Genomic DNA, 14,812 nt, shown 5'->3' with positions numbered 1-14,812 from the left:
GCTCTTGGTTGGCAAGTCTCCCCACTGGGGGAATTGAAAATGATTACAAATTACACACGTAGGCCGGGATTTTGCCAGCGCTCAGAGGACGGATTTGGAGGTGGTCCGCTGTCAAAATAGCAATGATTGACAGCGGGTAGGAAACCCACTGTCAACCTGCCTCTACGCGAGTCTCCCAGGTGTCGGGTCTGTCAGCGGAGAACTGACCCGACACCAAGCAGCAGGGCATACAATTGAGCTAATTAAATGGCTTGTTAAGAGCCAATTTAATACTATTTTGAGGCTTCCTTCCAATTTTACGTTCTCCCCCACGGGTTACCTGCTGTTCAGGGAACACGCCAGCTCAACCTGGCATGATTTGAGTCTGTTCTGATGTTTCTGATAAGCTGACAGCTGCAGAAGTGGTGTTAAGGATGCCATGTTGCAGATGGTCAGTTTCAGAGCGCAGAAAATGTTGGTTACTTCATTTGTAATACATATAGAGATTTTTAGCTTGTAAGTGTTTAGAGGCAACTGTATGTCCAGTGCCACCTCATTGGAACAACCTCTCTCACCATTGACAGATCACTTCTGTCATCTCACCTGCAGCTGCCATCTATTGCAGCAACATTGGAGCCCTTGAAAAAATCAGACCTTGGTTCTCTGAATCCTTCCACAATCAGCCTCAACACCAACATCACCAGGCACACCAACATCACCAACAACATCACCCACCTTCTCTGCCATCACCTGATGCTGCACAGGACACAGGGCATCAGGACCTGACAAAATTGCTGCCTGGGAGGCCAGCGATGGCATCACTATGGCCAGATTTTCTTCACTTGACGCTGTAAACCCTGGCTGCCACATGATACGCCAGGTTGACACCATCCCACACCAGCACCGTGAAGCACCCCTTTAATATCCAAGCCATTCCATGCACACTCATCCCAATAGCGGGGGGGGCGGTAAGTTATGTCTGAACATTCACTGGAACTCTAAGACACTTCTCAAGGTGCGCTCAGATCTGTCCAATAAGGGGCAATGTTGGAAAAATAGATTTCACTGTATGACAACACATTAGCAGAAACTTCACATGGACATTGGCTAAACCTCTCAAGTGCCTACCCTTGTGTATTGTTAGTTGGTATGCTTGCAGTAGGATGAGGGTGAGTGTGAGGGGTGGCTAGTGAGATGGGGAAGTGATAAAGTCAATAGAGAGGGTTAAGTGGAGGTGCAAGGTATGTTGGTGTGAGTAAGGATGTGCAGGAGAAGGGTATGGAAGGCAGAGTGATGGGGATGTGTTGAGTGGCACGGCAGGGTGAGTTTGAGTGTGGCTTTGCAGTAAAGTTTCGTGATCCACTGAGACCATTGAAAGGTTGGCGCCACTGCAGCCAAGGACCCCTGATGACATCCCTGCTTTTGCCCTCCTATGCAATGTGCAGCCAGGCTGCATTGGTGTCCTGGGGAGGTCTCTTCCACCTTTGGAAGGGAAGAAAACCTCTCTGCATGCTGTGACTCCCTCCATAAGCATATGGAGGGAGTCATTGGAGAGCCTGGGTGCAAGCATCCACCTTTGTGCAGTGCCCGTCAGTGTTTGCAGCACCTCAATGCTGTCAAACACGAACAGAACAACTGTCAAACTCCTTGTGGACATGGTCCCTTTAAGGAAACCGGCTGTTGACACATCATCAAATGACGTCATCAGACCTGCTTCCTGTTAATTGGCCGGGTAGCCCACAGGGTGGTCTTAACAAGGCCAATCAAGGGAAAATTCCTTTGGCAGAGCGGTTGCAGCCAGGATCATGACTGAAACTGGAAACCAGCTCTCCCACCACCATCCCGACACCGCCGATAAAATCACGGCCCTATTCTGTTACATCTTCAAGGAATTCTAAGAAATTTGTCAGTCATGACTTTATTTTTTATAAACTTCCTATTTGGATTGTTTTCTTTATAATAGTTAATATTTGTTTTGCATTCACAGCTCCAAAATGGGAACATTTTGTTCCTGGCATAGTGTTTCACTTGATGGAAGTTCAGATCGGAGAATTGGGCAGGGAAATCAACACACCCAGTGCTCTAATCTGTGTTCTTATCAAGTGAGACTCCATTCTGTGAGCAGTGTGGGCTTAGTTTGTTATGTTAATAGGTCTGAAACCCTACAATCCTGCTGCTGAATCTTTTTATGAAAAAGGAAACTAACTTACGCTAGTTTAGAGACCTCCATAATTAACAAGCTGTTGCTTCAAAAATATCACCAGTTTTCCCTGCTTCTGCCTCAGTTTATTCAGATGTATTTCATTTAGTTCATATGAAAAACATCGTCTTTGCGCTCCGCAACAAACTCCATACCCTTGCCACCGATTCTCTTCCACCCCCCCCACACCCCTCCTCCCTGGCCACTGTCAGATTGAACCCGACTCTTTGCAACCTCAACATTCTATTTGACTCTGAGCTGAGCTTCTGACCCCATAGCCTGTTTCCACCTCCAGAACATGGTCCACCTTTGCCTCTGCCTCAGCCCATCTGCCACTGAAATCCTCATTCATGCCTTTGTCACCTCCAAACTTGACTCTTCCATTGCACTCCTGGCCGGCATCCCATCCTCCACCCTCCATCCTCCATAAACTTTAGCTCACCCCAAACTCTGCTGCCCATATCCTATCCCACACCAAGTTCTGTGTTCCTCCAACTTTGGCCCCTTGTGTGCCCCCACTCCCTTGACCCACCATTGGTGGCCATACCTTTAGCTGCTTTGGTCCTGAGCTCTGGCAGATGCCTCCTCAAACCTCTCTTCCCTCCTTTAAGACCCTCCTTAAAACCTACTTTGACCAAATTTTTAGTCACTCCTAATATCTCCTTCAATGGCTCAGTGTTAATGAGGAATAGCTGTGGTTTCAATTGGTGAATGTGTTTGACCTTCATGGATCTTTTGGTATTCATGTAAGTGCCATTGTATGATCCACTGCTAAGAAGCATGTGCTGTTATTTCTGCTACAGTTTGAGGTCTCAAGAAGGTGCTTAGCAGCATTTCTCAGCAGATGCATATTGTAACCATTCTAATTATGTATGCTAGTATTGGCTAGCAGAAGTGTCAGCTCAATAGTAAAAATTGGGAGAGACATGTTAGCACATCATTTACATAGAGTGTGACTATTTATCTGTTTCTTTTTTAATATTCTTTGAAACAAAATTGCATTCTTACAGATTCTCAGCTGCTTTGTTTTAATTATTTTTTTAAACTTGTGTTTAGGTTTTAGCAAGTGATGCTACCCAGGAGCAGATGTGCAGAGCGATGTTGCCAGTGGCTGCTTAAAAATTCAAGTAGCTGAATACAACAAAGGTAATTAACTGATTTTTGTTTGACAATTAATTTATTCATAGATGGAAGGATATGTGAGAGAGAGAGTGTGTGTTTGTGTATACACACAAACTTTGAATATCGATGTGTGCCTAAGATAGCAAAAATCATGAGTTCGGCTATTCCATGGCCTGATGTTGAGCAGCATCTTTCCTTGGTTCTGCCCATTTTGTCGAGGGCCAAGTAACTGATTGATTTGAGAAGGGTAATCTAGTGGACTTCCATAATCACTTGTTGATTGTCTTTGTACAGAGCTGACTCTGGTAATTTTCACAGTGAGGATGGTTTATGGTGAATAAGTTTAAATCAAACCAACAATCACTATCACTAGAGAGAAAGTACTAGGCAAACTAATGGGACTAAAGGTGGACAAGTCCCCTGGACCCGATGGCCTGCATCCTAGAGTCTTAAAAGAGGTGGCTGCAGAGATAGTGGATGTATTGGTTGTAATCTACCAAAATTCCCTGGATTCTGGAGAGGTCCCAACGGACTGAAAAAACGCAAATGTAACGCCCCTATTAAAGAAAGGAAGGAGACAGAAACCAGGCAACTATCGACCAGTTAGCCTAACATCTGTCATTGGGAAAATGCTGGAGTCCATCATTAAGGAAGTGGTAGCAAGACATTTAGAAAAATCATAATATAGTCAAGCAGAGTCAGCATGGTTTTATGAAAGGGAAATCATGCTTGACAAATTTGCTGGAGTTCTTTGAGGATGTAATGAGCAGGGTAGATAAAGGGGAACCAGTAGATGTCGTGTATTTGGATTTCCAGAAGGCATTCGATAAGGTGCCACATAAAAGGTTACTGCACAAGATAAGAGCTCACGGGGTTGGGGGTAATATATTAGCATGGATAGAGGATTGACTAACTAACAGAAAGTCAGGATAAATGGGTCATTTTCAGGTTGGCAAACTGTAACTAGCGTGGTGCCGCAGGGATCAGTGCTGGGGCCTCTACTATTTACAATCTATATTGATGACTTGGATGAAGGGACTGAGTGTCATGTAATCAAATTTGCTAATGATTCAAAGATAGGTGGGAAAGCAAATTGTGTGGAGGATGCAAAGAATCTCCAAAGGGATACAGACAGGCTACGTGAGTGGGCAGGAATCTGGCAGATGGAGTATAATGTGGGAAAATGCGAGGTTATCCACTTTGGTAGGAAAGATAATAAAGCAAATTATTATTTAAATGGAGAGAGATTACAAAATGCTGACGTACAGAGGGATCTGGGGGTCCTTGTACATGAATCACAAAAAATTAGCATGCAGGTACAGCAAGCAGTTAGAAAGGCAAATGGAATTTTGACCTTTATTGCAAAGGGAATGAAGTATAAAAGTAGGGAAGTCCTGTTACAAATGTACAGAGCATTGGTGAGACCACACCTGGAGTATTACGTACAGTTTTGTTCTCCTTATTTAAGGAAGGATATACTTGCCTTGGAAGCTGTTCAGAGAAGGTTGACGAGGTTGATTTTGGAGATGAAGGGGTTGCCTTAAGAAGAAAGGTTGAGCAGGTTGAACCTATACTCATTGGAGTTAGAAGAATGAGAGGGGATCTTACTGAAACATGTAAGATTCTGAAGGGGCTTGACAGGGTAGATGCTGAGAGGATGTTTCCCCTCGTTGGGGAATCTAGAACTAGGGGGCATAATTTCAGAATAAGGGGGCACCCATTTAAAATGGAGATGAGGAGGAATTTCTTCTCTCAGAGGGTGGTGAATCTTTGGAATTCTCTTCCCCAGAGAGCTGTGGAGGCCATTGAATATATTTAAGGTGGAGATAGACAGATTTTTGAATGGTAAGGGAGTCGAGGGTTATGGGGAGCGGGCAGGGAAGTGGAGTTGAGGCCAAGATCAGATCAGCCATGATCTTATTGAATGGCGGAGCAGGCTCGTGGGGCTAAATGACCTCCTCCTGCTCCTACGTCTTATGTTCTTACGTTCTTATATTTGAAGAGGGAGTACCATCCGTCTTTAATCCTTTGAAATAAATTAAACCATTGCCAGAAAATTTCCTTTCGCTTTTGTGTTTTTCTTTACTTATCTTTCATTTTTTTCCTAATATTTTTGTTTAGAGGTGCTAGGGTAGAAATTGTAAGGCTCTGTAACCAGTGCACAGCTGTACAGTGCTCAGCATGCACATGGCTCAGAGTCAGGGCTACAATGTCGTAGTCCTCTCTCTGACCTACACTTGTATCCAGCTCACAATTTCTTCCCGATCACCTTCTTGAGAAAGTACTTGTTTTTATTTGTGATGGGAGCAGAGCCTCCCAACATTTTGGTTACAATGCTGTGATCTGCAAGTAGCAAATTGGTGCATTTCAACATAATTTATCACCTGTTATTTGTTTACAAACAAAAGGAAGATTCCACTTTTTTGAAGGCAGTGTCCCTTTAAATGATTTGTCATCAGGGAAATCACAATGGAGAATTACCAAGGCCAACATCGAACAGAACTAACATTGGTAGAGGTACAGTTATTAACCCAGGGTGGATCAAGGAGCTTACTATTTCAATAGCAATGATAACAATTTGCATTCATATAAAGTTCATCTCATTAAAAGGAACATTCTTGAGTGCATTATAAGGCAATGAGGCGGTGGAGGAAGTATTAAAGACCCAGTCAAATTGAAGACATTTTAGGAGGCCTAATGAAGGTAGAAAAACAAAGTAGTTTTAGGAGAGAATTGTAGTTGCTGTGTTTGAAAGCTTACCCATTTGGTGTTAGAGCTGAGGGAGCTTAGAACAAGTGGGTAATCTGGAGTTAGATGAGCACAGTTGAATTGGTAGTCAATTTTAAGATGTTGACTGAGAATATTGAAGCTGATTTTGCTGGAACACGGGATGAGTGGTGTTGGGTTTGTGGGACTTTGAACAGAAAAGGCTGTGGCGTTTTGGATTAGCAGAAGCATTAGGAAGGTTGGAGATTTTGAAGCCACTGCTGTGTAGTAATGTAACTTCCTGACATTGTTTGGCACAGTAATTTCTCTAAGCTAGTTTCCCTGTCAATGTCATCAGCACTTCAATGAAATGGACAGAGAATAACAATGTTAAATTCGCTTTAACCATTTTATTTTTAGGGAGTAATATGGAAAGACTGTCTCTTTAATTTACCTGATTACTGTTTTAGTGAGATACAAATAACAAAAATGACTGCAATAACTTGCCTCTAAATTTGGTTTTGGAGCTTTCACAGGTATTAATGTGCTCAGAAATAGAGGTTACTGGTAGATGTTCCCCTGGACCTGATAACACAAGTTAAACATCACCTAAAACCAAAACCTTAGCTCCAAATAATGAAGAACTCCGACCTGGATCAAAAGTCCATGCTGATCTGATTTAGCCTGATTCCAGATATGTTTTGAGGGGAAACTGGAACATTTTGATTTGGATTCTGATGGTCTGTCCGTTGAAGAAAAATATCCTCTTGTATATCCTTAGTCCCATCTTTCCACTTGTCATTTTCCTAGATGCAGGTTACCATATTACCCATTCTTCTCCTGTACTGCATTATGTGATTGTGGTAATTATGTTCCAGAGGATACTGATAACTGATTAAAATAATCATTGCCTTTCTATGGTTTACTCTTATTAACATTACGCACTGGAATATTATTTCTAAGTATAACTAGATGCAATTCAATTTAGTGTAACTATTGAGGTGTAGTGACTGAATATGTGCAAAAATTCTGAGTCATTTACTGATGATCCACTGCTACTAATAGGATTTACTGCACCAAACAAGGAAATGATCCGGTGATTTGTTTTTGTTGTTATAATATTGACAAAAAGTTACATTAAAAAAACCTTTGAATATTGTTTGTGTTTACGATCTGGGTTCTGTGGATCTGATGGTCTGGGGCTATGTGACCAAGCATCCAATCTCTCTCTCTCAGTTTTTCCTGATCCATTTAATCCTCAAGTATGCTGGAAAAAATATCTGACCCTATTATTGTAACCAAATGTTCTAGTACTTTTCCCCTGTATTTGAATTGTGAATTTATCTGGTGATATGGCCAAGGTATGTTAACTGTTGCTTTCTTTATACAGCTTCTGACTCCACTATTGAGTGAGGAGTTAAATCATGACATTATTGTAGAGCTCATTACTGTCCTCTGGTGGTTGGTTTGTATCACTATCTTCCAATTGGATTTAATGGTGTCCTAATAGAAATTGGTCCAAAAATTCCTGTAACTGGTCAACGAACGGTGCCCGACGTTAGTTTCCCTTGCCCTTGCCCATTTAATCACCATATCGGGCCAAAAATTCGGGTCGGAGGCTTCCCGCGGGCACAAGCCCCCGACCTGCACCCACATAGCGCGCCTGCCGTTGTGCTTTGGGGCCGCATGGGATTCCGACCCTGGGCCTCCTCCAGCTGCCGGCGCGCAGTGCTTGCGTATCCCAGCGGCGAAGTTAGTTCGCAACGTCCCCTGGGATCACGTGGGCCATGGGGAGCCAATCGGAGCAGGGAATCTTCAATCATAGATTTGACAGGACCTATGAATAGAGATTGGCCCCAAAACCTAAGTAAAACTTCAAATACATTTTTTTTTAAATCACATTTTTAAAATAACTATAAATTACATAAATTAACTATTTTAAACAAAAATTTAAATTTTTGAAAAATGAATTAAAGTTTTTAACGGGGCTAAAAATAAACTTACGTTTCTTTAAGTATTTTAAAATGATAAACCTGTGGAAAAAAGTTTTAATTTTACTTAATTAACCTCTTACCTTGTTAAAAGCAGGCCTTGCGACTGCTTTTTTCATGCGCAGCTGCTAGGGCCTTACCAGCACGGAGAAACCTGTAAGAAAATCGGAAGTTCCAGGCATACGCGCTGCCTCTCTGGCGCACGTGTTTGACCTGTGAATCCCTTCCTTCAAGGGAATGGAAGTTCCGGTTTCCTGCGCATGCGCAGTGCATGCACGAAACCGGCACTTTCGTTGGCCCTACGCGTGAGTACACAGCGCGTACTCACCCGTGGGGACCCGAATTTCTGGCCCAATATTTTGCGCTGCAAGTTGCTGGAAGCATGAGATGGAAATGGTGTGGCGCCCTCTATAGGGCATCTGGGATCTCAATGAACAGGACAAGCAACTGTGTATCTCCTTAACCAATAAAATTGAAGGATTGTGAAATGAACAGCACAGACTCTGACCCAGGAAGTGTAAATTGAGTACAGAAAGAGAAATACAGAGAGGGAAAGAAAGAATGGATTAAGAGAGAGAAAAAAGAAACAGAGAAAAAAAATGTAATTAAAAAAAAATCTCCAACAACAATTAAAACCTGAAGGAATGAGAGTCCACACTTGTAACAGTTTATTTTCAGTGCCCAAGAGATTGACTGGCAGTAATTAACACTTATCACATTGTTCAAAGGGCACTTATACTTGAAATGACTTGACTTAACTTTCTGCAATGAGTTTACTTCATACCTACAGTGCAAGTACAGAAATGTCACACCCTCAATGCATTTAAGTGAGGAGCCAGACAGTGAGATGCTGCTTTCACAAAGCGGTGCATCTCCAACAGCAACTTCTTGATTTCCGCGTTTAATCAGGCATCTGCCCTCACCTGAAGTTGCTGTGGCATTTGCACTTAAATAACGGTGAACACTATTAGCCTCACTTTTATTTTGAAAGCAGTTTTTGGGCCATTATTTTAAATGGGTTTTGTCTTGCATCACAATTAAGCAATCAAAAATGTAATTTTAATTTATAGTTGAATTCTAAAATGAATCTGAATGGAATTTTCCAATGTGTCTGCATGCTGAGTTCTTTGAAGTCTTATGTTTTTGAGATTTTTGAGTGAAGGGATAAATGATCTAGTATGAACATTTGTAGTTCCTTTATTTCAGTAATTGTCATTAAAACATATCCCATTTGAACGTGTAATTGACAGAGGCATTCTCTTAATCAATGGCACAAACTGTGTCTGACAGTGTATCAATTAGGTGATCAGTTTGATGTAGATTGCTTCAGGCCGAGCACTAAAGAGTTTGCTGAAGTCTGATTTACTGAATGTTCTTGTATGCAATGTTTTTAAACTTTAATCGAGTTATTCCTTTTCATTCAGTCTTGAATTGCAAAGAGCACTAAATTAAATTCCAATTAAGAACTTTATTGGGGTAGGAGGTTATGGGAAACTAGGTATGAGTAATTGTGTCACCTTTTCTAATAAGCTTGTGTGTTGCATTGTCTCTTCTTCTGTCCCTCGGAACTGAGGATGGCTTGCTTGCACATTAAAAATGAGTTCTCAGGTGTCCAATGTGGGACCTAGAGACTCTGTCAAAGGTGGGGCAGACAGTGGTTGAAGGGGCGGGTGGGTGGGGTGCTTGGGTTGACATGCACTCTTTGCGTGCTTGCGCTTGGCTTCTGCTTGCTCCCAGCGAAGAGACTCGAGGTGTTCGGCGCCTTCCCAGATGCTTCTCCTCCACTTTGAGCGGTCTTGGGCCAGGGATTCCCAGGTGTCGGTGGAGATGTTGCACTTTTTCAAGGAGGCTTTGAAGGTGTCCTTGAAGCGTTTCCTCTGCCCACCTGGGGCTCTCTTGCCGTTTCAGAGCTCCGAGTAGAGCGTTTGTTTTGGGTGTCTCGTATCGGGCATGCGGATGCTGTGACCCCCATCGGAGCTGATTGAGCGTGGTCAAAGCTTCGATGCTGGGGATATTGGCCTGAGTGAGAACACTGATGTTGGTACAGTCTGGAGAGGTACCACCAACACTGCCTCCGCAAGATCCTGTAAATCCATTGGCAGGATAGGCGCACCAACGTCAGTGTTGCATTATATAACTAGTTCCAATATCCATTCTGTATAACAAAATAATTTTATTTGAGTTATTGATATAGATAAGTAATCATTTGTTAATTAACTTATTGCTGTGAATTCCTAAGAATAATAAGATTTCCTAATTTTTTTTGGGGGGTTGGGGGTAACCTGATATGGTGGAAGAAATTAGCATATTGATGGGTTTAATTTCAGTTTTGCTCAAGATAATATTGGTCACTTTCAATTAAGTTGAATTAGTATATAGTGAAAACACATTGGCCCAGAACCTGGTGTCAGGGGCCTGCCGCGCGTGCAAGCCCCCGATGTACACTTACCCGACGCACCGACATCTGAAACCTGGCCCGCAGTGGATTTCCTGTCAGTGGCCCGGTTCTGATGTTGGCGCGCTGTGCTAACCTGACCCAGCGGCGTAGTTAGTGCGATGTGCCGGCTGGGATCAGGTGAGCACTGTTCAGCCAATCAGGGGAGGGGAAACTTCATTCATAAGTTTGAGAGTAAGAACTGTCAAACTCATGAGAAGTACTGCACCCCAAAACACTACTTAAACTTTAAATAAAATTTAAAAAAAATCCCAATCATTAAATTAAGTATAAATAAGTTTTAAAAAATAATTTAAACAATTTTTTTTTTTGAAAAAAATAATTTTTTAATAAAAAGGGTCTAAAACTAAACTTACCTTATTGTAGATTCTTTAAAATAATAAACCTGTGGGAAAAAAAATCTAAATTGCACTAAAACACCACTTACCTGTAAAAATAAATACTTACATGTGCTTTTTACAAGCGTAAAGACCGGAGGCCTTTACACATGCGCAAATCCCCCAAAACAGAGGAAATCCAAGACGCACGCGCTGCCCCCTACAGCGCACGCGCTAGCCTCTTCACCTCTTGGGTTAGAGGAGAGGAAATGCCGGTTTTCAGCGCATGCACTGTGCATGCTGAAAACCGGCATTTCCTCCGGCCAGACGCGTGAGTACCCCTTCTGTACTCACGCGTTTGGGGAGGAATTACTGCCTCATTGTTTAGAAAGGAGAAGGTTATGGGGGGACCTCATTAAACTATGCAGATTATTAAATGGTAGTGTCAGAAGACAAATTAGTGAGAAACCGTTTTAAAACAAATTGTAACGTGTTTTTTCCACAACACCTGTACTGTTAGTAACAAGATGGTCTTGATCAGCCAGTCTCCTTATGATTTAAAATCTGTGTCCTTATAAATGCCGTGTTTCGATTTGCATACCCAGGTTTAACGATTAACCTCAAATGACAACATCTAATTCTTTGGAGATCTTGTGGAAGGCTTACCAAATTCTCCTGTCTCTCATGAAAGGCAGAAATGACCATACTAACAGACCAATGTGTAGGGCTAAATCTACTTGGACAGACATGGTTAATTGACATACAAAAACCAAATGATACTGAAAGATACTTAATTAGCACAATAATTAAAAACAATGGAATTGGAATCAATCAACAAGGGATTCAAATATCTATTTTTCATAAGCATTTCTTAGAAGCTTCTGAATGATGAGACTTGGATGAAACAGTCAAGTACTTTGGTAGATCTTCCAGATGCATTATTGTATATGAATGATGTGAATCTCAGTTTATCCAGAGTTCAGATCTGCATGAATTTCAGACAATGTGAGATTTCCCCAGTACTTAACCAATCCAAAGGATTCTATAGTCAGATGCTCATACATTGCTCGAGTTCCAAGTATTTGTTAATGCCTTGAAAATGTACAATTCAATCAATACCTAAAATAAAGCCTTATCTCTTGATTAATTTCCACGCCAATCCCATAGATAGCTCACCTCGCAACCTTCATTTTTGAAATTTGGTGAGGAACCGCAACTTCCATTTTATTTTTAGCTCATCTCATCACCCTGTTCTCTTAATTTTTATATGCTACCCTAGGCAACATCATCCAGAAGCATGGAATAACATTCCATATGTATACCAATTGCACTCACCTCCACCTCTCCACTGTCTTCATTGACCCTAAGGCTGTTCCACTGTTAGGACTGCCTATCCAACATTAACATTTGAATGAGCCGAAGCTGCTTCTATCTAAATGTCAGCAAAACTGAAGAAATACTCCTTGGCTTCTGGAAACTCCCACACTACAGCAGACTTAAATCCATTCACTCCCTCAGTCTAAGTCCAGCTCAGTTTCCTTCCCCACATCTGGACCATCAATGAGACTGTTTTCTTTCAGCTCTATACTGTTGTCTACCTTTATCACTATCCTGGCCAATGTTTATCCCTCAATCAACATAACAAAAACAGATTTTCTGGTGATTATCACATTGCTGTTTGTGGGAGCTTGTTGTGCGCAAATTGGCTGCCGTGTTTCCCACATTACATTAGTGACTACACCTCAAAAGTACTTAATTGGCTGCAAAGCGCTTTGAGACGTCCAGTGGCCGTGAAAGGTGCTATATAAATGCAAGTCTTTCTTTCTTTCTTATACCAAAACCCTTGTCTTCATTCCCTCAACTCAGTCTATCCAATAGCAAAATACTGCGGATGCTGGAAATCTGAAATAACAACAGAAAATGCTGGAAAAACTCAGCAGGTCAGGCAGCATCGAGGAGAGAGAAACAGAGTCAACGGTTTGGGTCGAGGACCCTTCGTCAGAACTCATTAAAATAATTTAAATTGAGAAGTAGACTGAAGTTATTTTAAATTGTGTGAAATAAAATAAAGATCTCCCTAATATGACCGAGATATTACGACAAACTCTTTATTCAGAGTGAATGTTTAGGACAATCTGCCAGGCAGGTTACTCGAAGCAAGAACATTCAAAATGAGACTGCAGCAAATTAATTGGCAATTAGTTTTGGTTGGACAAATTACTTTTGCTCAACCTTACAATGTTCTTATAAGTTCAAGAGAACGGCAATAAATGATAAATTGATTTGAAAAGAAAGGGTTGTATAGTATTTTTTCCCTAATGTTGTTCCTTGGCCTTGGAGAGGCAAATCAATACATTCTTTAAAGAAAAGCATTAGAATGTGTCTGGAAACATAAGTAGTTCCTGAATTCAGTAACCTATTTCTTGTAGTTGTTAAGAGAATGTAATTGCAGTCATGAATTTTCATCAGTATTTAATTACAACTTGGGAACTTTTTTTAAAGAGTTTCCAGCTGCACTATGTTGAATAAAAGTCATGATTAGATCTGGTGTCCCAGTGGCTCAACGCTTTGATGTGCTAATGCACTGTGTTATGGTGTATGAAATTAAAAGTTTTTGTTTGTGACAACTTCAGACAGTGGGTCTGGGCTCGACTGATATCAAGTGCTGGCTGGAGATGAGTTGTGTTCCTGCAAGAGGGAGACTTGAAGGACAAGTCAACTTCTGCTGTGTTAGAGCCAGCCCGAACAGCTGCTAAAGCAGCAGCATTGGCCAGAGGCCAGGTCACCTGCCCACCCTGCTGTTCAGAGAATGGTACATTGCATTAGGGCAGTTAGGAAAGGTTACTCGGACAATAGAAAGATTTTATGATTTAGAAATAGACTAGATTAACGACACACGACTTACCTAAAATATGTTTAACTCGTGTTGAGGTACACTAGAAGAAAAAAATCCCTGAATGACCTCATTCTAATAGTATGGAATTTATCATGTGGTCTCGTTCTCTCTTTTTCTGCCTCTCTCTTATTCCTCTCTTTTTTCCCCCTTTCTCTTTCTATTTCTCTCCCTCTTTTAAACTGCTTTATTTAGTACCATATGGTACTTAGGATTATATTTCTGCCCAGTTGAATGGAACTGAAAGAGCAAGAGTTTGGCAGACAGTGAATCAAGACATGTAATCAGACTACTTCCATGATTCACACATGTGAATCGTAATATTTGGTGCTGAAACTAAAGTTAATGCCTCAAGCTTTAATATAAGGGGTTTTTATGTATATAGTGCATTACCACATCCTCACGACATCCCAGAGTGTTCCTATAGAACAAATTACTTTTCAAGCACAGTCACTGTTCTTTTGTAGCCTAATGCTTGAGCCAGGATACCGCCGACCAGCAAAAAAAAATCTACGCACTTACCTGATGGTCCCGGAGGTTCGGACACTTGCGCTCCCGGGCCTCTGAGCGTAGGTCTGCATAGAGGCCCAGGTATCCCAGGGGTGCATGCGGTTCACAAGCGCTCCTGGGATCACGTGGGCTGGCCCAATCAATGAAAGAAGGGAATCCCCATTCATACTTATAAGGATTCCGTATGTACCCCCAAAAATACACGTACACTTCAACTAAATTTTAAAAAATCACGTGTTTAAAATTAATCAAATTTGATTAAATTTTTTTTTTTTAACTTTTTGAAAAATAAATTTACATATTTTAAAGGGGCTAAAAACAAACTCAACTTATTTCACAGGTTTTTAAATGTATAAATTGTTGAAAAAAATATTTTTCTGTTCTTTAAAAGTGTTACGCTGGTAAAAGCAGGCCTTATGCCTGCTTTTACCAGGCATAAGAATTTCACGGGCATTCGCTGGGCAGAAGTTGGGCAAATAGCTCAACTCTCCGCCCGCGGAGGCCCTTTTCCTAGGGAGGTGGATCAAACCCGTAACTTGCGCAGCCCCTACGGGCACATGCGCACCTCATATGCACCCGTAGGGGCCGCAAATTACGGCCCTAAATGTCTTTCAGCGATAAGAACTCACTTATGAAATA

General features: G+C 41.6%; 1 protein-coding gene across 2 annotated transcripts in view; it reads left to right on the top strand.

Moving 5' to 3' along the window:
• LOC147107057 (leucine-rich repeat-containing protein 4C-like) overlaps positions 1-14,812 on the top strand; it is a 1,510,012-nt gene that overhangs the window by 253,967 nt on the left and 1,241,233 nt on the right. For both annotated transcript variants that reach the window (XM_086008085.1, XM_086008083.1), the window contains exon 2: positions 3,236-3,325. The gene's annotated coding sequence lies outside the window, so the exon portion shown is untranslated. The remainder of the gene's footprint in view (positions 1-3,235; positions 3,326-14,812) is intronic.

Source organism: Somniosus microcephalus, chromosome 15 (assembly GCF_052327205.1).
Source record: "Somniosus microcephalus isolate GS21.2 chromosome 15, FLI_Smic_1.0, whole genome shotgun sequence".
NCBI lineage: Eukaryota > Metazoa > Chordata > Chondrichthyes > Squaliformes > Somniosidae > Somniosus > Somniosus microcephalus.
Note: the sequence above shows the minus strand (reverse complement) of the source record. Positions and strands in the feature narration are given on the sequence as shown.